The sequence below is a fragment of the Hevea brasiliensis genome, chromosome 7 (assembly GCF_030052815.1).
Source record: "Hevea brasiliensis isolate MT/VB/25A 57/8 chromosome 7, ASM3005281v1, whole genome shotgun sequence".
Lineage (NCBI taxonomy): Eukaryota > Viridiplantae > Streptophyta > Magnoliopsida > Malpighiales > Euphorbiaceae > Hevea > Hevea brasiliensis.
Window position 1 is genome coordinate 89,988,546 of NC_079499.1, and position 21,460 is coordinate 90,010,005.

General features: G+C 36.3%; 1 long non-coding RNA gene across 1 annotated transcript; it reads left to right on the forward strand.

The window, feature by feature from the left end:
- The first annotated feature begins 5,896 nt into the window (after positions 1-5,896).
- Positions 5,897-9,478, forward strand: LOC131181688 (uncharacterized). Its single transcript, XR_009150186.1, has 2 exons — positions 5,897-6,097; positions 9,282-9,478. It is a non-coding gene; the product is annotated as an uncharacterized LOC131181688 (long non-coding RNA).
- The last annotated feature ends 11,982 nt before the right edge of the window (positions 9,479-21,460 follow it).

Below are 21,460 nucleotides of genomic sequence, written 5' to 3' on the forward strand. Positions count from 1 at the left end.
CATCAGAACTCTAGCTCATGCTAGGGTAACTGAGTCACTGACTCTAGTTACCACCCAACTGTGACCTTTCAATATTCTAACTCTAGACTCTTAACCAGGAGTTCCCAACTCCTCTGCAGATATAAAACTCTGTTTTGGCATAACTGTACCAAAACAAAAGCCATCCGCAAACACCCTCACTATGGAGCACCACGGGGATGCACGCAGCCCTACACAATAATCTCATGTCGATACTGTAATCTGCAGCTTACAGAGCAGACATCGAGAACATTGTATAGTTACTACGATACGTCCTGACAGACTAGGTCTCCCAATTTCTTATCTCTCCTGAATCTTTTATTATCACAAACTTATTCATTTGGGTCATTCATCGATGACCGCCAGCGATGGTATCCTCATCCTTATCTAGGGCAATCAGATTTTCAAGACTCACCTTTATGTACTCGTGCCTTGCACAAAATGGGCACACCATTTAAACCCATACAGACAGAAACATAGCATTTCTTGGAGTACGTATCCTCATGATAGACCTCACATGTCTACTAACTCTATTTCACATTTCTATGTACTCCACGAAAATCAAGACACTAATTGAGGAACTTTTATATTTCCCGAGGTATAAAGCAGAATCTAGAAACAAAGAATTACAGAAAAAGACGAAACAGAATCCTATACTCCGCATGTAACATCCTAACAAGACTCCTTTTACAGTCCCAATTATATTATTTCCCATGAATCTAGAGCCTAAGCTCTGATACCACATTTGTCACGACCCAACCTATGGGCGGACTAGGACACTAGGCGGCCACCTAAAGCCCCCGAGGCCCGTAGTAAGCCTAACTGTTCATTAACCCAACTCTAAGGCCCATTTTGGCCCAGTATCAAGAAAACAAACGGACAGAGTCCGGCCATAAAATGGACTTTCCAACGGGGAGTTTTCGACTCACCCGACCTGTAAACACAATAAATACTCAATTGGGGAGCTCAGCTCACCCTCCACATACTCATATCCTCATAATAATAAATGGGAGCTCAGCTCCCTCATCCAATCCATCAAACATGCATATCATTATACATTTACAGGTCCAACATGATAATAATATTACAGACCATAATCAATAAATACTTCTAACACATGCGAAAATTCTAGGAGTAAATAAAATTACACAAATATTGATAAACAACCTGCGAAGTAGAAAAGCAGGTTAACCCAGAATAAAATATCCTCCTATGGCCTGTAAAAATTTTTGAACAGGAGTGAGCGTTCGACTCAGAGAGTAAAATATCAATTTTAACTATAATCTCTATAACTATCTAAAACTAATGCACCCTGTAGAGTGAAATGCAACATCAACAACATTTTCACATCATAACATCAAAAAGGTAATTTGGAGCACTCACACACCCTGTAGTATCAATCATAACATATGGGAGCTGATCCCTATACACTCTCTTAAATCCAACCCGTGCCAATAATTACTCAAGCTCGGACTTCCACTTAATAACCAAATCGAGGGTCCCAGCGAATTACTCAAGCCGTGACTACCCCTCGAAGGAATGGGTCCCAGCGAATTACTCAAGCCGTGACTACCCCGTCCTATCCATAGTCCACACCACATCACACGCACGCCAACGCACGCACACTGCTCCAAATTACCACAACAACATTCATGGCATATTAACAGTTATGAATGCAACATAAATCGTGCCTAGAGTTTAACTACATAAATATATGCATATAAGTGATGCATGGGCATGCTGAACATATAATAATATCGAAATTACAATTAAAATTAATATTCTACTCACAGACTTGACGGCAATCACTGTGGCGGCTGGGCGGAGGAAGAAGGCTGTCCCGGCTCACCTGACAATTATATTACAATTATTTAATACAAATGACTCAATACAAATCAAGAAAAGACCCAATACGTCCTAAGTCGTGCCGAAAATCCGGCAGAGTCTCCCCTATACCTAGGACCTACCCAACCTGCAAAAGGGCTCAAAACACACTTCTATATCCACAATCCATATATATACAACTCAATCACATCACACAGCCCCTCCTGGGCCCATCAAATCAATCATTCATCACAATATGTAAAATTTCAATTTAGTCCTTATAATTGATCATTTTTGCAAAAACTGCTCAAATAAGCTCTAAAAATTATAAAACTCTGCCCCGCTGTCCTTAGAAATATTACTAAGCTATTGCAAAAAGAATCGTAATTTTCTAAGCTACCACGAATATTTTATGGATTTTCAATCCTATTTAAGCACTAGAAAATTATGAAAAAGCAAGGTTCGGGTTTACCTCTGCCGATTCCGACTTCGGGAACGCGCTCGGGATGCCTGACAATGGTGGGGTAGCCAAAACCTCGATCCAATTCGGAGACTTTTCCGGTAGCTGGTCTGTCTGGCCGGAAATTCACAGATCCGGACAACTGTCGAATTTCCGCGAATTGAGGATACCTACACGAAGCCCAATAATAATATATAAAAAAATCAGGGGTGTTACATTTCTTAAGAGCTTAAATGTCTATTTTTTTTAACATTTTTATTGAGTAAAGTTTTGAACTTTTTGAATTATTTTTAAAAGTTTAAGAAAGTTTAAGGATTTAAGTGACCCATTTATTTTAATAGGGAGTAAAATAGTCTTTTACCTAAAATCTATGTATTAGCCTTTATATTTTAAAAGTCCACCTATTTAATTATTAATATTTTAATAAATTTACAGATTATTTGACACTGTTAAAATCACAATTAAAGTTAATGAGATATATAAAAAAAAAAAGATTTAAATGCCCTTCTTTTTCAGTATAGACCAGAATGTCCTCGTCTCCCGCCGCCTTGAAAGTCCTTTTCTTTCTAGTTTCTAACTACTGCGAGTGTTTCTTTTATTTATTTGAATTTTCTATTGCGTAGGTACGTCATATCATCCTCAATTTTTGCAGTAGCTTTGATTTTTGTTGAGTCTTCCACTATCGTAATACTGATCTTGCTTGCCTTGATTCTATTTCTCTCCTCCATCTCTCTCTCTCTGTATCTCTTTCCATACCAAAAAAAAATCTACTTCTCTTAATTAGTAGTTAATTTTTAATTAATACCAAAATTTTCAACACCCAGAATTTTTTAAATATAATTAATAAAATTATATTTAAAATATAAATGCAGTTTAATTAATAGCTAATTTTTAATTAGTACTTATTTTTGTAAAATTAAATATTAATTAGATTAAAAATTTTAACATGTAATTTACAAAGATTTGTATAATTAAAAATTAAAATAAGTATTTTTTTTTAATTTTATCATATTAATATTATTTTATTAATAAATCAAAACTTCAGAAACTATTTTATTTCCTATTAAAATTCATAAATAAAAGTATTTTGATTATTATCATTAAAATTAACGATAACATGAATGTAAAATTAAATAGAGAATAATTTATAAATTTATTAAAATATTAATAAAAAATAAAAGTATTTTAAAAATACAAAAATTAATTTTAAATTTTATTAAATTTCAAAAATTAAATTATATCCTAACCTCACAATTATTAAAACGAGGAACACAAACAACAGTTCCATTGTGCGGTATGCATTTTCCATGAATTGTAACTTGTAGTTCAACTGATAATTGGATTAATAATTGAGGGAATGAGGTTTAATAGAATTCCAACCCTCAACCTTTGCGTGAAGCTCTTCCCTGCACCTCTCAAATCCATCCGAATTCCTAAAAGCAATCATGCTTTCTTTAGCAAAATGCCCTAACAATAATATTACGGATAAATTTTAATAACTGTCCCTGAACTTATATGGTTGTAATATTATAATCTTTCAATTTTAAAATGTAACATAAAACCTCATAAACTTTCAAAATTTATACAGTAAAATCTCTCTGACTTTCAATTATTGATTTTCCAGTTAGAAACTGATGTGAACAACTCTCACATAGTATTTTGTCAATATTTCTCTCTCCTCTCTTATATAAAGTGTAAAATTATTCTCTCTACTCGTGAAAAACTATTCTGTCTATAGAGAGAAGAATAATTCAATTTACACATGGCTTGAGAGAAAAAAGAGAAATACTGAGTAAGCTCCATGCTGAAACTGTTTAGGTCAGTGTTTAACTAAAAAATCAGCAATTAGAGGTTAGAGGGATTTTACTATGCAAAATGTGAAAGTTGATGGGGTTTTATGTTATATTTTCAAGTTTAAGGATCGCAATGTTACAACTAGATAAATTCAGGGAATGTTGTTAAAATTTATCCTAAGATTACCTTTTATTATTTTATTCAATTTTTTTAATGACTGAAATCCCTTTTTCTTCGCAATGCATGAACTGATGGCTATGTTTAGTTTAATTCAATTCTATAAAATTTTGTAGAATTTAATTAAATTTCATGTTTCGTATGAAATTGATTATAAATGAATTTCATAAAACTAATATAAATATTAATTATTTTTAATGCCCTTCGATATTATGAATTTCCATGTGTGCAATGAATTTGTTTATAAAAATAATGAATTTTTTCAAAGGTATTAGGAAACAAGACATTGCAAGGTCTTGTTTTTGCCCAAATGAAGGAAAACATGGTTGGCAAGAAAAAATAGTAAAACCCACCAACCAGCATAAACAAAGTATAATTGCAATTATTTATGTATACATAACCCCAACTAGAATTTAATTAATGTAAATAATTTCCAATTAGATCTTTTAGGTTCTTCTCAATGGAGACTATAATTCTAATTATATCTTTGAGACCATTCATGAATTCACATTATAAAGTTTGCCTTTATCATTGCCAAGAAGGTTCCTCAATCACAATTCCTCTATATTCAAGCCATCACTTTTCTGCCAAATAATAATAATAATAATAATAATAATAATGTGTTACGGTGTTAATGATTGTTCCATAATATATATTAAGAAAACATTAAATTGATAAAGTATAATTGATTGAAAAAAAAAATGTTGAGTTTTTTTAGTTAGATAAATATTAGATATGAAGTATTGGTACATTTAGAACCATGTTTTCTGCATTTAGAAAGACTTGGGTCAGCATTGCAAGGCCCAACCCACTGGATAGTATTGTCCACTTTGGCCTCCACAAGCTTGACGAATTTGTCCCTTGGGCTTTTCACACCCAAAAGTGCGCTACCTAGTAGACCAAGACTTCCTAATATAAACACCACTAACTCTGTCTCCCATTCCAATGTGGGATGTGTAACACCCTCACTGTAGTAATTCCATACATTCTACTGTTCCGATGATCGATGTTGGTTTGGATAGCTAGAACGTCTGGAAAAATATTTAGACTAGAGTGATGAGTCATAAATAACTCAAATAATAATAAAAAAAATTTAGAAAAAATTCTAGAGATAAAATACAACCAAGTTAAATGAGTCGGTGCCCTAGCGATAAGTAATTTAGTGGGAAGTTGCGGTCTTTGCTGCTAGAAGCCCTAAACTCGGGAGAAAATTCATAAAATAATTTTTGGAACTCAAGAGAAGAGTCATTGAGGTTTTTATAGCATTAGAATGCCAAGAAAATACTTAAAAAAATTTTTGGATCGATACAGACAATTTTGGCTCAATAAGCCAAATGAAGGGCATTTTGGTCATTTCGCCTTCAGAAATGATTTATGACCGACTTTTCCAATTAAGTAAATAAATTATATGACATAAAAAATGAATAAATATTGCTAAAAATTTAATAAAAAAATGAGTAGAAAGAAGAAAGGAAAAGAAGAAAAGAAAATGAAATTTAATTAGATTTATGACATGGGATGATGTCACTAATGCACTCCCACCCAATTACATTATGACACATGGCCATAACTCACTTAAAATGAATTAAATGGGCAGAAAAAGAAACAAAAAAATTCAGATTGCTCTTCTTTCTTCTTCTTGCCGAGAATCACCATTGGAGCTCCACCATTTTCCTTCACCCAAGCTCCATTTCTCACACAATTACACCATAAAACCCTACCTTGTCTTCACTAAAATTTCTCCTCACACCTTAAATCATCTCTAGGCAGCAATTTGAAGAAGAAATAAAGGAGATTTATAGCTCAAGTTAGCCCCCAAAAGAGGTTAGTGCCTAATATCATTATCTCTTTTGTTTAAAGTTTGATTTAAACTTAAGAAGAGTTGAAATTACTTGAAATAAAAAGAAAATGATAACTTTGTGTAGAATTAAATTTTTAGCAGCCATAAGAAGAGATAGGATTTTGATGACATGAAGGTTATACTTGTGGTTATAAGTGTTGATTAATGAGTAAATGTGATTAACATGTTGATTTACATGTGGTGTGCATAAATTGAGACCTTGAGTTAGGATTTGAGTTAATTTTGTTACCATGGTGATATGACTTGAGATTGATCTTGTTGAGACTGTTTTTTGATCATTTGAAGTGTTATGAGTGATAAATTGTAGTTGGGAGTAAGGAGGATAGAATATTGGAAGTGATGTTTCATGTGTAGAAATTCAGACCTATGAGTCTAGGGTTTTGTTTGATCTATAACTGAAGTTGTGTGACTCCAATTGGTATGAGGCCAATTGGAGGTGAAACTAGACTCAAAATACCCCATTTTTCATGAAGAAACACTATCCAAATTCAATTCATAAGTTGACCAAATTGCTGGTCCAATCCGGATATCCAAACACTAAATCTAGAAAAATGACCAAATGAACAGTACATATTCATTTGGCAATAACTCTCTTTAGACAGGTCCAAATGACCTAAATCTTATACTCTTGGAAAGCTTAGACATAGTACTATAACTTTTATTAAGAATACTAAGCCCAGAAATGCCTCTAACCTAATGAAATTGTTGACTTAAATTAGGACACCAAACTGACCTGAACCATTCTGCCCAGAATTTTCTGGACATAGACTACCCGACCAGTTTTGGCAAATTGGCCATAACTTGGTCTATAAAAATTTAAATTCAATGAAACCAATGGCAAAAGTTTTATAATACATAGGTTTACAATATTGGTCTTTTGACCAAAACCCAGAACCCAAAAGAACTAGGCCAAATGGTTAGAAGAAATTAACACATTAAAACTTGGAGTTTGACCAAATCACCTCAAAAGCCCATCTTCCCTTCACAAAAACTTGTCATCACCACTAGAGGAAGACTTGGGCAGCAAAAGAAGTGAAATTAAAGGAGTTTGTCAAGCTTGGATTGACACACAATAAGGTTAGTGCTATCTCTCTCTCTTTTCTTGTTTTTATGTTAGGATACCAAAAAAAAAAAATCAACTAGAAATTTTGGAAAAAGAAGAAAAATATGCATGATAGGACCACTTCAAAATTTGGTAGCCAAGAAAGTGTAAGGGTTTTGATGATTTACTTACAATTAAATTTGTGTATTGATGTCAATTGATGTGTATATAAGGATTGGAGTTGGGGATTTTAGGACTTGCATGAGATTGAGACTTTGATTAATTAGGGTTTGTGATGAATTGAGGGTTATTGTATTTTAATGTTAAGTGGAGTTTTAATGGTCAATTAGTGATCATTTGGCTAAGTATAATGAGGAATTGAAGTGAATTGTAGCTTTGGATGTGAGGTTTGGTGTGCTACCTTGAGTACCCTGTAGGTCGGGATGTGAATCCAGCATGTTTGGGCAGCTATAACTTTGGTTGTGTAGGTTCAATTGGTGCAAGGCTAACTGGACATGAAATAAGACACATAATGACACAACTTTGATGAAGGAACCCTGTCCAGAAACTAAACTTAGGATGTCCTAAAAATTGACCAAATCCGGGTAACTTACAATCTACCTGGGCAAAATGACCAAATGAACAGTATTCATTCATTTGGTCATAACTCAGTGTAGAAAGGTCCAATTGACCTGAAATTTATGTCAATAGAAAGGTGAGGCAATTTAGAACAACTTTTATGTGGAACACAAACTCAAATTCCGAACTTAACTAAATGAAATTGCTAGCCAAAATTGGACTACCAAATCTGGTAGAACCAAAATTTGCCCAGAAATTCTGGGTAAAGGCAATCTGACCAGTTATGGTGCAATAACCATAACTTGAGCTAGAAAACTCCAAATGGGGTGATTCAAAAAGTGAAATGTAACTAGATATAATAAAGAACAACTTTGATCAAGAACACTTGGCTAAATTCTCACTGTAGAATGGCCTAATGGAAAAGTGAACTCTAGCACCCAAAACTGAAATTTTTTATTCATTTTCTATTGGTTAGAAGCAATGATTGGCAACTAATGCCAACACTTTTAGGAACCAAAATGTGGTAAATCTATGTGATTAAAACTCATGTAACTATTATATATGGAAAAGTTAATATTTTGACTTAAATGACTAAATGAACAGTAATCTTACATGTTAAGTACAAATATTCAAGAAATAATTTTGTAATATGCCATTGTAGGCCTAATGTGATTGATTGGTTTGGATAGCTTGGCATACCAATAGGGTTCTGATAACAGTACTGCGTATGGCTTCATGCCATTCTGTGATATGATAGCCTATGGCCATACTGATTATGATGTTATGTTTGGCTTTATGCCTTATTACTTTTATGGCTTTTTAGCCATTCTGTCTGCACACCAGGAGACATATTGTGACCGATGGTGTGACAGCCTGAGGTACCTGGTACCCAGTGCTAGTTTACCCATTTATCCAGTCCAGTCAATTTGTATAGGTTACTTGAGCATGGAAAAGTATAAATGTAAGTGAATTGATTATTAAAGGAAGTAAGGAAATTAAATGTCAAGATAAAGAACAAGAATGATTGCAATAAAATGAGGCTCAAAGTCATCAAAGAAAATGATAATAAAATGCTAGAAAGAATTGAAATGAACTGGATTGATGTTAAAAAAAAAAATTATCTATTATTGAATGCACTAGGAACTTTAATTATTATGAAATAATTTAAGATAACCTAGAAGGCATTGAATTAAATGATACAAAAAGATTAATAATAGAAATATAATTTAAATAAATGTTACAAATGTACCTTGAATAATAATATTAAGTTAAGAATAACGCTATTAAAATATTAGTATATTATATATTCTTACTGTAACCTTATGAACTAAGCACCTCCAAAGAGGACTAAATTAAGAAAAAAAAAGGGGATATTAAAGTTTAGAAACTTTATTGAAGCATAATTATATCTAAATTATTTGAACCATGTTTTATTTCCATTTGTATTTTGTATATTATTTTCTTTGTTATATTATTGCACCACTAAGCAGAAATACTTAGCGCAATGGATTTGTTTCCTCGCGCAGGTACTGAAGATAAAGCCCAATGAATATTAAACAGAGATTTTGAAGTTCTGATCTGCAAAAGTGTCAGAAGAGTCAAGGTTGTCACTTCCTCAGCAATGCATGTAGATAGGGCCCATATAAGTTATTTTATGTATTTTGTATATTATGTAAATTATGAACTTATGTAATTAGTTTATAAATCATGTAAATTTATGTAATTTGAGTGTTTTTACATATGAATTGAGTATGAATGGAAATGTATGGAAATGATTATGAAATTGAAATATATGGATGTGATTTGAAATATGAAAAAATTATGAGAATGATTGATGAGATAATTATGATTAGCATGGATGAGATTTTTATTTTAAAATATTATTGAAATTTTCAAACAGGTAAATAGTGAAACACGTCAAACGATAATAAAATAGGAGAAACTCCATTGGTTTCTCCTCAGAAAAATAATTAATATTAAAATATAACGAGAACAAAATTATTAAAGGAATAAAGTAAGATAAGATAGGGTGCTCCGGCACCGAATGTAGCATGTCTTGCTCGGCTACACTGTTGTCGGGTGAGGGGTTTCACATTTATTGGTATCAGAGCACGGTTTAGGTGTTCTTAGGAATAGATAGATGGAAAGTAATAGTGTGCATAAAATGCATTGCATTCATATGAGTTGAGATGACACTAATGCAGGTCCGTTTTCTCTAGTAAGGTGAAAAAAATAAGGAATTAGTAGCTCTTCAACTATTTACACTAGATAAATTTCGAGAACGAAATTTTTGTTAGAGGGGAAGAGTTGTAACACCCTCACTGTAGCAATTCCATACATTCTACTATTCTAGTGACCGGTGTCGGTCTGGACACTAGAATGTCTAGAAAAATATTTAGACTAGAGTAAGAAGTCATAAATAACTCAAATAATAATAAGAAAAATTTAGAAAAAATTCTAGAAATAAAATACAACCAAGTTAAATGAGCCGGTGCCCTAGCGATAGGTAACCTAGTGGGAAGTTGCGGTCTTCAGTGCTAAAAGCCCTAAACTAAGGAGAAAATTCATAAAATAATTTTTGGGACTCCAGAGAAGAGTCATTGAGGTTTTCATGGTATTAGAATGCCAAGAAAATGCTTAGAAAATTTTTTCGATATGTACAGACGATTTTGGCTCAATAAGTCAAACGAATGACATTTTGGTCATTTCGCCTTCAGAGACGATTTTTCACCGACCTGTCCAATTAAGTAAATAAATTATATGACATAAAAAAATGAATAAATATTGCTAAAAATTTAATAAAAAAATGAGTAGAAAGAATGTAACACCCTCCCGGTAGCAACTCCGTACATTCTACTGTTCCGGTGACCGGTGTCGGTCCGGACAGCTAGAACTTCTGGAAAAATATTTAAACTAAAGTGAGGGACCATAATTAACTCAAATATTAATAAGAAAAATTTAGTAAAAATTTTAGAAATAAAATACAACTAAGTTAAATGAGCTGGTGCCCAAGCGATGGGTAACCCAGAGGGAAGTTGCGGTTCTCGCAACTAGGAGCCCTAGACCCGGGAAAAAATTCATAAAATAATTTTTGGAACTCCAGAGAAGGGTCATTGAGGTTCCTATGGCATTAGAATGCCAAGAAAATATTTAGAAAAATTTTTCAATCGGTACAGACAATTTTGACCCGTTAAGCCAAACGGAGGGCATTTTGGTCATTTCGCCTTCAGAGGTGATTTTTGGCTGACTTGTCCAGTTGAGTAAATAATTATTATGACATAAAATATGAATAAACATTACTAAAAATTAAATTGAAAATGAGTAGTGATGAAAAGGAAAGAAAAATCAAAATAAAGCAAATTATGACATCTTTATGATGTCACTTAAAAGCCCCCTCCAATTACAATTAAACAAACATTCAACTAACTAATAAAAGAGATAATTGAGACAAAAAAAAAAATAAAAAGCAACAGCAGCCATCTCCTTCCTCTCAAACCAGCCGAAACCTTGCTTAGCCCAAACCTCCATAAATTCTCAATCAAAGCTTCATTTCTCTCTTTGTTTCACTACTAAACCTAAGTCACCTTCACTAAAATTAATCCACACACTCTAAGGAAGCTTTTGGCAGCCAAGAAGAAGAAAGAAAGTGAAGTTAAGCTTGGGAAAATTCTACCCTACAAGAGGTTAGTGCACATATATACTTAGAACTCTTTATTTTCATGTTAAAGACTTAAAAAGGAGTAAGAATTTGAAAGCCAAATGAATGAAATTTATGTGTATGCATGCCCTGAATTTCGGCAGCCCTAAGGAAGGGATAAGAGTGATTGTTTTGATGGACTTAAAGTGGACTAAAGATCATGATTAAAGAATATATACATGTGGATAATGAATTAGTGAGTTAAACTAAGGTAATATGGGTGAACCTTGAATTTAGGTTAGGGTTTGGGGGTGAAAATTTGACTTGGCTTATGAAATTGTTAAAGAACATTCTAATGGTCAATTAGTGACCATTTGAGGTAAGTTGACCATAATTTGGACTGAAATATAGCATGGCAAAGTGAAATGTGTAGGCTGCCTAGTAACAGCAGCAATGAGGCTGTGATTCCAGCCCACTTGGACAGCCATAACTTTGGCTGTGTAGGTTCAATTGGTGTTTGTCCAATTGGACATGAAACTAGACTTATAATGGCACAATTTTTCTGAAGAAACCATGTCCAAAAGACCAAAGCAAGTGGACCAAAAATTGGTCCCAATCCGGATACCCTGCAAGCAAATTCTGCAGAATGACCAAATAAACAGTAACTGTTCATTTGGCCATAACTCACTGTAGAATAGGTCAATTGACCTGAAATTTTACAGCAACAAGTTAAGACATAGACAAACAACTTTCATGAAGAAACCTACCCCAAATTATGATCAGAACCTAACCAAAATGGCAGTCACAGTCACTGTTCATGGTACTGTAGATTTGGTAAATTCTGCAGATTGGAAATCCGGCCAGCTGTGGTTTTTGGACCATATCTGGAGCTACAAAACTCCAAATGGAGTGATTCAAAAAAAGAAATTCAACTAGACAAAACAAGGAACAACTTTCATGTTTACCATTTCCTCAAATTCCCACTGCAACAGTGCCTAATGGAACAGTAAATTTGGGTTACAAAAACTGAAAATTCTGCTTCTCTTGGTTTAAACTTAGAAATGGTATTAATGCTTAATGCCAACAAGTTTTCAATGCAAAATGTGGTATGTTGGGAGTGTCAAAACCAATGTACCTATTTTCTATCCAAAAGTCAACATTTTTGTTGACCAATGAGGTGAATAGTGACACAAAAACTTGAAATTCAATAATTGAAGAAATTAAAAGTATCAAATGCCCTAGTATACCTAACAAGATTGGTTTGGATAGTTTGGCATGCCAATAGGGTTCAGTTAGCAGTACTGCATATGGCATTATGCCATTCTGTGATTTTATGGCTTTTAGCCATTTTGACATTGTGTTGAGATTTGGCCTCGTGCCTCATATTATTTACAGCTTGTTTGCTGTTCTGTTGCACATCGGGAGATACATATGTGACCGATGGTGTGACGGCCCGAGGTACTTGATACCCAGTGCCAGTTTACCCGTTTATCCAGTCCAGTCGTCCAGTATAGGTTACTTGGGCAACCAAATGAATGAAAGTGGATAAAGTCAACGAAATGAATGGATTTACAAATACAAAACAAATAAGACATGCACACGCAATACATATTTATTTCTGTTATTTCTTGTTATTTTATTATTGCACCACTAAGCATTATTGCTTAGCGCGTTGCTTTTGCCACGCGTAGGTTCTGGAGATACTGATCGAGAGCCCAGTAGACCGCAGACTGGGTGAGACCTCCTGCAGCTCTGCATAGTGTCCGTGTCACCTCACCGTCTACAGTGCATTGGTAGGACACTAGGCTTCATTTTGGTATTTTGTAATTTATTTTTATTTTCCTTTGTGTAAATGAAACTTATGTAATGTATTTTGATTTTCATGTAAATAATGGAAGTTGTAGTTATAAATGGAAAAAAAATTGAGTATTTATTTATTGCTTGTATATGAGCATCATGAGAAATGAATGTTTGAGTAATGGAAAGGTTGATGAAATCATTCTGAGACTTTGTGATAAATGGAGTTGGGATTATTTGGAAATGATTTTGGAAGTGTTTTTCACAGGTTCCGAAGAACAGTTTTCTCCATTTTTAGCCGGTACTTTGCTGGATTTTCTATAAAATTTCCGGAACCTCAAATAAATAATAATTTCGATAAATGGCTTAAATAAATTATATTTCATAAATTATATTCAAAACTATGACAAAAATTGATTAAGGTAAAATAGAGTGTACCGATACACCGTGTGACATTGCTTACTCGGATATACTGTACACGGGTAAGGGGTGTCACATTTAGTTGTATCAGAGCACGGTTTAGGCGTTTCTGGGCCTAGATTGAGTCCATACCATGCATTGCATTTGTAAGAGTCGAGGTGACACTAATGCATATCTGTTTGTCTTTATTATTTTGAATAGGATATGGACCCTATATCTCAGAGGGCAGTTGAGGAGGAAGTGGAGAGTCATGCTCCACCTGCAGCAGCTGAGACTGGGGGTATGGGAGAAGTTGCTTCGCCAGCTCAAGCAGAGCCTGCTCAGCCTCCACAAGCCATGTTCCATCAAATGGCCGAATTCTTCAGACAAATGGCCAGGGTAATGCCAGCACCACCACCACCACCACCAGCTCCACAGCAAAAATCACACTTGGAAAGACTAAGAAAGTTTGGAGCAGTGGACTTCTTTGGCAAGAGAGAAGATGATTTTGTTGCAGCTGAAAATTGGTTGAACAGAACAGGCAGAGTTCTAAAACAACTCCACTGCACTCTAGAGCAAAACCTAGAAGCTGCCATATCTCTATTGCAAGACGATGCATATGAATGGTGGGACACGTTATCCAGTGAAGTGCAGCCAGAAGTTATAACTTGGGACTTCTTCCTCTCCGAATTTAAGAAGAAATATGTGGGTACGGTATACCTAGAAGAGAGAAGAAGGGAATTCATTAACCTGAGGCAGAGACAGCTGTCAGTGGCCGAGTATGAGAGAGAATTCGTAAGATTGAGCCGCTATGGAAGGGAGATAGTCCCTAATGAAGCTGAAAGGTGCAAGAGATTCGAAGAGGGACTAAATGACAACATAAGGATCATGATTACTGCCTTGGGAATTACAGACTTCACCAAGTTATTGGAAGCTGCAATAAAGGTTGAAAAGGTTAGAATCAGTGAGCAGACTAGAAGAGAGAGACAGCAGAAGAGGGGCCCAGGTCAGTCTAGTTCAGCTCCGGCATTTGGGAAGAAGTTCAAGGGTCCACCTGCACAGAGTTCAGGTCAACCACATGGTCGTGGTCGGGCCAGGGCCTGTGCCACGCTTTACCCCTAGGAGAGGTCAGTCCACACCATCAGTGGGCAGCTCTCCAGGGATGGGGTTCAGGGGACCAGCCCCAGCATCTTCTGCATGTCCACACTGTTTGAAATGGCATAAGGGGGAGTGTTGGAGAGTAACTGGTGCCTGCTTAAGGTGTGGGTCAACAGAGCATCAGTTGAAGAACTGTCCACGCAGAACTACTACAGCTACTCCAACACAAGCATGCACCGCCTCCCGCACCACGCAGGGGTAGGAAACGGCAAACTGAGGCGGTGGGACCATCTCGAGGCTGCATCCGAGCCAGCAGAGGCGGATAATGCGGACCACCCGCGAGCTTATGCCTTGAGAGCTCAGGAGGAGCAAGATGCCCCGGACGTCATCAGGAGTACGTTCTCCCTCTACAACACATCTGTGCATGCATTGGTGGATCCAGGATCCACTCGTTCATACATCTGCATCAACTTACCCGTAGAAAGGGGGATACTAGTAGGGGAGAGTGACCAAGACATTCTGGTCACTAATCCATTGGGCCACAGTGTAGTGGTGAACAAAGTGTACAAGGGTTGTCCGTTAAGGATTCAGGGGTATGAATTCTTGGTAGACCTAATTGAGTTGCCTTTCCATGAGTTTGACGTGATTTTGGGAATGGACTGGTTGTCACGTCATCAGGAAATAGTTGATTGCAAATTGAAGAGAATTTCTTTGAAAACTTCTGAGGGTAATGAGATCACAGTTGTGGGGGAAAGGACAGATTTCTTGTCCAATGTTATCTCAGCCACAGTTGCAAGAAGAATGATGAGAAAATGCTGTGAAGCCTACCTAGCACATGTGGTGGATACTAGGCAGGCTAAGCCGAACCTGAGTGACATACCCACAGTAAAGGACTTCCCAAAGGTATTTCCTGAAGAATTGCCTGGTTTGCCACCAGAAAGGGAAGTTGAATTTGCTATTGAGACACTGCCGGGTACAACACCCATTTCCATTGCTCCTTATAGGATGGCACCCACTGAATTGAGGGAGTTGAAAACTCAGTTGCAAGAGTTGCTTGATAAGGGGTTTATACGCCCCAGTGTGTCACCATGGGGAGCTCCAGTGCTGTTTGTAAAGAAGAAGGATGGGACATTGAGGCTATGCATCGATTCTGTGATTGAATAAAGTGGTATGAAGAACAAATATCTGTTGCCTAGAATTGATGATCTGTTTGATCAGTTGAAGGGAGCAGGAGTATTTTCTAAGATTGATCTCAGATCAGGGTATCATCAGTTGAGGGTGAAGGATGCAGATGTGCCAAAGACTGCATTCAGGACCCGGTATGGGCATTATGAGTTCCTAGTGATGCCCTTTGGCCTAACAAATGCACCAGCGGCATTCATAGACCTTATGAACCGTATCTTCCATCCATACTTAGATCGGTTCGTAGTAGTCTTTATTGATGATATTTTGGTGTATTCCAAGACCAGGGAAGAACATGATGAACATTTGAGGATTGTTCTGCAAACCCTGAGAGAAAAGAAGCTGTATGCTAAGTTGTCCAAGTGTGACTTTTGGTTGAATGAGATTGCATTTCTTGGACACATAGTGTCAGCTGATGGGATTAGGGTGGATCCCAAGAAAATAGAAGCAGTGATGGAATGGAAGCCTCCCAGGAATACAACTGAGGTCAGAAGCTTCTTGGGGCTAGCTGGGTATTACAGGAGATTTGTAAAGGGATTTTCCTTAATAGCTACTCTAATGACCAAGTTGTTACACAAGAATGTCAGATTTAACAGGAATGACAAGTGTCAGACCAGTTTTGAGAAGTTGAAGGCTATGTTGACAGAGGCACCAGTGTTAACATAGCCAGTGTCTGGAAAAGACTTCGTGGTCTACAGTGATGCCTCTCGTAATGGGCTAGGGTGTGTATTGATGCAAGAGGGAAAGGTGGTCGCTTATGCTTCCAGGCAGCTAAGGCCACATGAACAGAATTACCCTACCCATGATCTAGAGCTTGCAGCAATTATCTTCGCACTTAAGATATGGAGGCATTACTTGTATGGTGAAAAGTGCTACATTTACACAGACCACAAAAGTCTAAAATATTTGCCAACCCAGAAGGAGCTCAACCTTAGACAGAGGCGATGGATTGAGTTCCTGAAGGACTATGATTGTGTAATTGACTACCATCCTGGGAAGGCAAATGTAGTTGTTGATGCTTTGAGCAGAAAATCCATCATAGCTTTGAGATCATTGAATGCCCGTCTATCTTTGGTTCGAGATGGAGCTATTTTGGCTAAGTTGCAAGTGAGGCCAAACCTGCTACAGCAGATTTTAGAGGGGTAAAAGGCAGATGAGAAGCTAATGGCTATTATGAGCAAAATCACAGAGGGAAAAGCAACTGACTATGGGTCGAAAGCAGATGGGTGTCTGTATTACAAAGGAAGACTGTGTGTACCAGATGATGGGGAATTGAAGGCCAGTATTCTAAAAGAGGCACACACCAGTGTATATGCTATGCACCCAGGAAGTACAAAGATGTATCATGATCTGAAGCTTCAGTATTGGTGGCCTGGTATGAAGAGGGACGTAGCTGACTATGAGACTAAATGCTTGACATGTCAGCAAGTCAATGCAGAACATCAAGTTCCATCAGGTTTGCTACAGCCTATAAGCATACCTGAATGGAAATGGGATCGGGTCACCATGGATTTTGTAAGTGGTTTACCTCTCACCCAGAAGAAACATGATGCAGTATGGGTGATAGTAGATAGATTGACAAAGTCAGCACACTTTCTGCCAGTTAGGACTGACTACTCACTGGAGAAGTTAGCAGAATTGTATATCAGTGAGATAGTTAGACTGCATGGAATTCCACTTTTCATCATATCTGATTGAGACCCAAGGTTTACATCGAGATTTTGGAAGAAGTTGCATGAATCCTTGGGTACACAACTCCATTTCAGCACAGCTTTCCATCCTCAGACGGATGGGCAATCAGAAAGAGTAATCCAGGTAAACAATTGAAACCAATGGAATTGATACAAATATTGAATTAAAATGATAATAATAACATGAAATATATGTCAGGTCCTTGAGGATATGCTGAGGAGTTGTGTCATTGAATTTGAGGGAAGTTGGGATAGATACCTCCCACTGGCAGAATTTGCATACAACAATAGCTACCAAGCTAGCATCCAAATGGCCCCATATGAAGCACTGTATGGAAGAAAATGTAGAACTCGGTGTCTTTGGACTGAATTGGGCGAAGACAAGCTGGTAGGGCCGGACACAGTAAAGCAGGTGAGGAAAAAGTAAAACTAATCAAAGCCAATCGAAGGTTGCCTCGATGACAGTAAATCTTATGACGACCTGAAGAGAAAAGAAATAGAATATGTGGTTGGCGACAAAGTGTTCCTCAAGGTGTCACCGTGGAAGAAGGTATTGAGGTTTGGAAGAAATGGTAAGTTGAGCCCTAGGTTTATTGGCCCATATGAAGTCATTGAACGTGTGGGACCAGTAGCCTACAAAGCTAGCTTTACCACTGAGTGGATAAGATCCACAATGTGTTCCACGTGTCCATGCTCGGAAGATACCGCTCGGATCCTTCACATGTCATCTCGGAGAAGAAATTGAAATACAACCGGATTTGACATATGAAGAAGAACCTCTACGGATCTTGGCTCGAAGTAAAAGAATTGAGGAACAAGCGATTCCATTGGTGAAAGTGCTGTGGAGGCACCACAACACCGAGGAGGCAACTTGGGAAAGTGAAGAGACGATGAGGCAACAGTTCCCTCAACTGTTTGCATCAGGTAAATTTCAAGGACGAAATTTAAATTAGAGGGGAAGAGTTGTAACACCCTCCCGGTAGCAACTCCGTACATTCTCTTGTTTGGTGATCGGTCGGTCCTGACAGCTAGAACGTCGGAAAAATATTTAAACTAAAGTGAGGATCATAATTAACTCAAATATTAATAAGAAAAATTTAGTAAAAATTTTAGAAATAAAATACAACTAAGTTAAATGGTAGGTGCTCAAGCGATGGGTAACCGAGGAGGAAGTTGCGGTTCGCAACTAGGAGCCCTAGACAGGAAAAATTCATAAAATAATTTTTGGAACTCCAGAGAAGGGTCATTGAGGTTCCTATGGCATTAGAATGCCAAGAAAATATTTAGAAAAAATTTTCAATTGGTACAGACAATTTTGACCCGTTAAGCCAAATGGAGGGCATTTTGGTCATTTCGCCTTCAGAGGTGATTTTTGGCTGACTTGTCCAGTTAAGTAAATAATTATTATGACATAAAATATGAATAAACATTACTAAAAATTAAATTGAAAATGAGTAGTGATGAAAAGGAAAGAAAAATCAAAATAAAGCAAATTATGACATCTTTATGATGTCACTTAAAAGCCCCCTCCAATTACAATTAAACAAACATTCAACTAACTAATAAAAGAGATAATTGAGACCAAAAAAATTAAAAAGAAACAGCAGCCATCTCCTTCCTCTCAAACCAGCCGAAACCTTGCTTAGCCCAAACCTCCATAAATTCTCAATCAAAGCTTCATTTCTCTCTTTGTTTCACTACTAAACCCTAAGTCACCTTCACTAAAATTAATCCACACACTCTAAGGAAGCTTTTGGCAGCCAAGAAGAAGAAAGAAAGTGAAGTTAAGCTTGGGAAAATTCTGCCCTACAAGAGGTTAGTGCACATATATACTTAGAACTCTTTATTTTTATGTTAAAGACTTAAAAAGGAGTAATAATTTGAAAGCCAAATGAATGAAATTTATGTGTATGCATGCCCTGAATTTTGGCAGCCCTAAGAAAGGGATAAGAGTGATTGTTTTGATGGACTTAAAGTGGACTAAAGATCATAATTAAAGAATATATACATGTGGATAATGAATTAGTGAGTTAAACTAAGGTAATATGGGTGAACCTTGAATTTAGGCTAGGGTTTGGGGGTGAAAATTTGACTTGGCTTATGAAATTGTTAAAGAACATTCTAATGGTCAATTAGTGACCATTTGAGGTAAGTTGACCATAACTGTTCATTTGGCCATAACTCACTGTAGAATGAGTCAATTGACCTGAAATTTTTACAGAAACAAGTTAAGACATAGAAAAACAACTTTCATGAAGAAACCTACCCCAAATTATGATCAGAACCTAACCAAAATGGCAGTCACAGTCATTGTTCATGGTACTGTAGATTTGGTAAATTCTGCAGATTGGAAATCCAGCCAGCTGTGGTTTTTGAACCATATCTGGAGCTACAAAACTCCAAATGGAGTGATTCAAAAAAAGAAATTCAACTAGACAAAACAAGGAACAACTTTTATGTTTACCATTTCCTCAAATTCCCACTGCAACAGTGCCTAATGGAACAGTAAATTTGGGTTACAAAAACTGAAAATTCTGCTTCTCTTGGTTTGAAATTAGAAATGGTATTAATGCTTAATGCCAACAAGTTTTCAATGCAAAATGTGGTATGTTGGGAGTGTTAAAACCAATGTACCTATTTTCTATCCAAAAGTCAACATTTTTGTTGACCAATGAGGTGAATAGTGACACCAAAACTTGAAATTCAATAATTGAAGAAATTAAAAGTATCAAATGCCCTAGTATACCTAACAAGATTGGTTTGGATAGTTTGGCATGTCAATAGGGTTCAGTTAGCAGTACTGCACATGGCATTATGCCATTCTGTGATTTTATGGCTTTTAGCCATTTTGACATTGTGTTGAGATTTGGCCTCGTGCCTCATATTATTTACAGCTTGTTTGCTGTTCTGTTGTACACCGGGAGATACATATGTGACCGATGGTTTGACGGCCCGAGGTACTTGATACCCAGTGCCAGTTTACCCGTTTATCCAGTCCAGTCGTCCAATATAGGTTACTTGGGCAACCAAATGAATGAAAGTGGATAAAGTCAACGAAATGAATGGATTTACAAATACAAAACAAATAAGACATGCACACGCAATACATATTTATTTATGTTATTTCTTGTTATTTTATTATTGCACCACTAAGCATTATTGCTTAGCGCGTTGCTTTTGCCACGCGTAGGTTCTGGAGATACTGATCGAGAGCCCAGTAGACCGCAGACTGGGTGAGACCTCCTGCAGCTCTGCATAGTGTCCGTGTCACCTCACCGTCTACAGTGCATTGGTAGGACACTAGGCTTCATTTTGGTATTTTGTAATTTATTTTTATTTTCCTTTGTGTAAATGAAACTTATGTAATGTATTTTGATTTTCATGTAAATAATGGAAGTTATAGTTATAAATGGAAAAAAAATTGAGTATTTATTTATTGCTTGTATATGAGCATCATGAGAAATGAATGTTTGAGTAATGGAAAGGTTGATGAAATCATTCTGAGACTTTGTGATAAATGGAGTTGGGATTATTTGGAAATGATTTTGGAAGAGTTTTTCACAGGTTCCGAAGAACAGTTTTCTCCATTTTTAGTCGGTACTTTGCCGGATTTTCTATAAAATTTCTGAAACCTCAAATAAATAATAATTTCGATAAATGGCTTAAATAAATTATATTTCATAAATGATATTCAAAACTATGACAAAAATTGATTAAGGTAAAATAGAGTGTGCCGATACACCGTGTGACATTGCTTACTCGGATATACTGTACACGGGTAAGGGGTGTCACAAAGAAGAAAGGAAAAGAAGAAAAGAAAATGGAATTTAATTAGATTTATGACATGGGATGATGTCACTAAAGCACTCCCACCCAATCACATTGTGACACATGGCCTTAA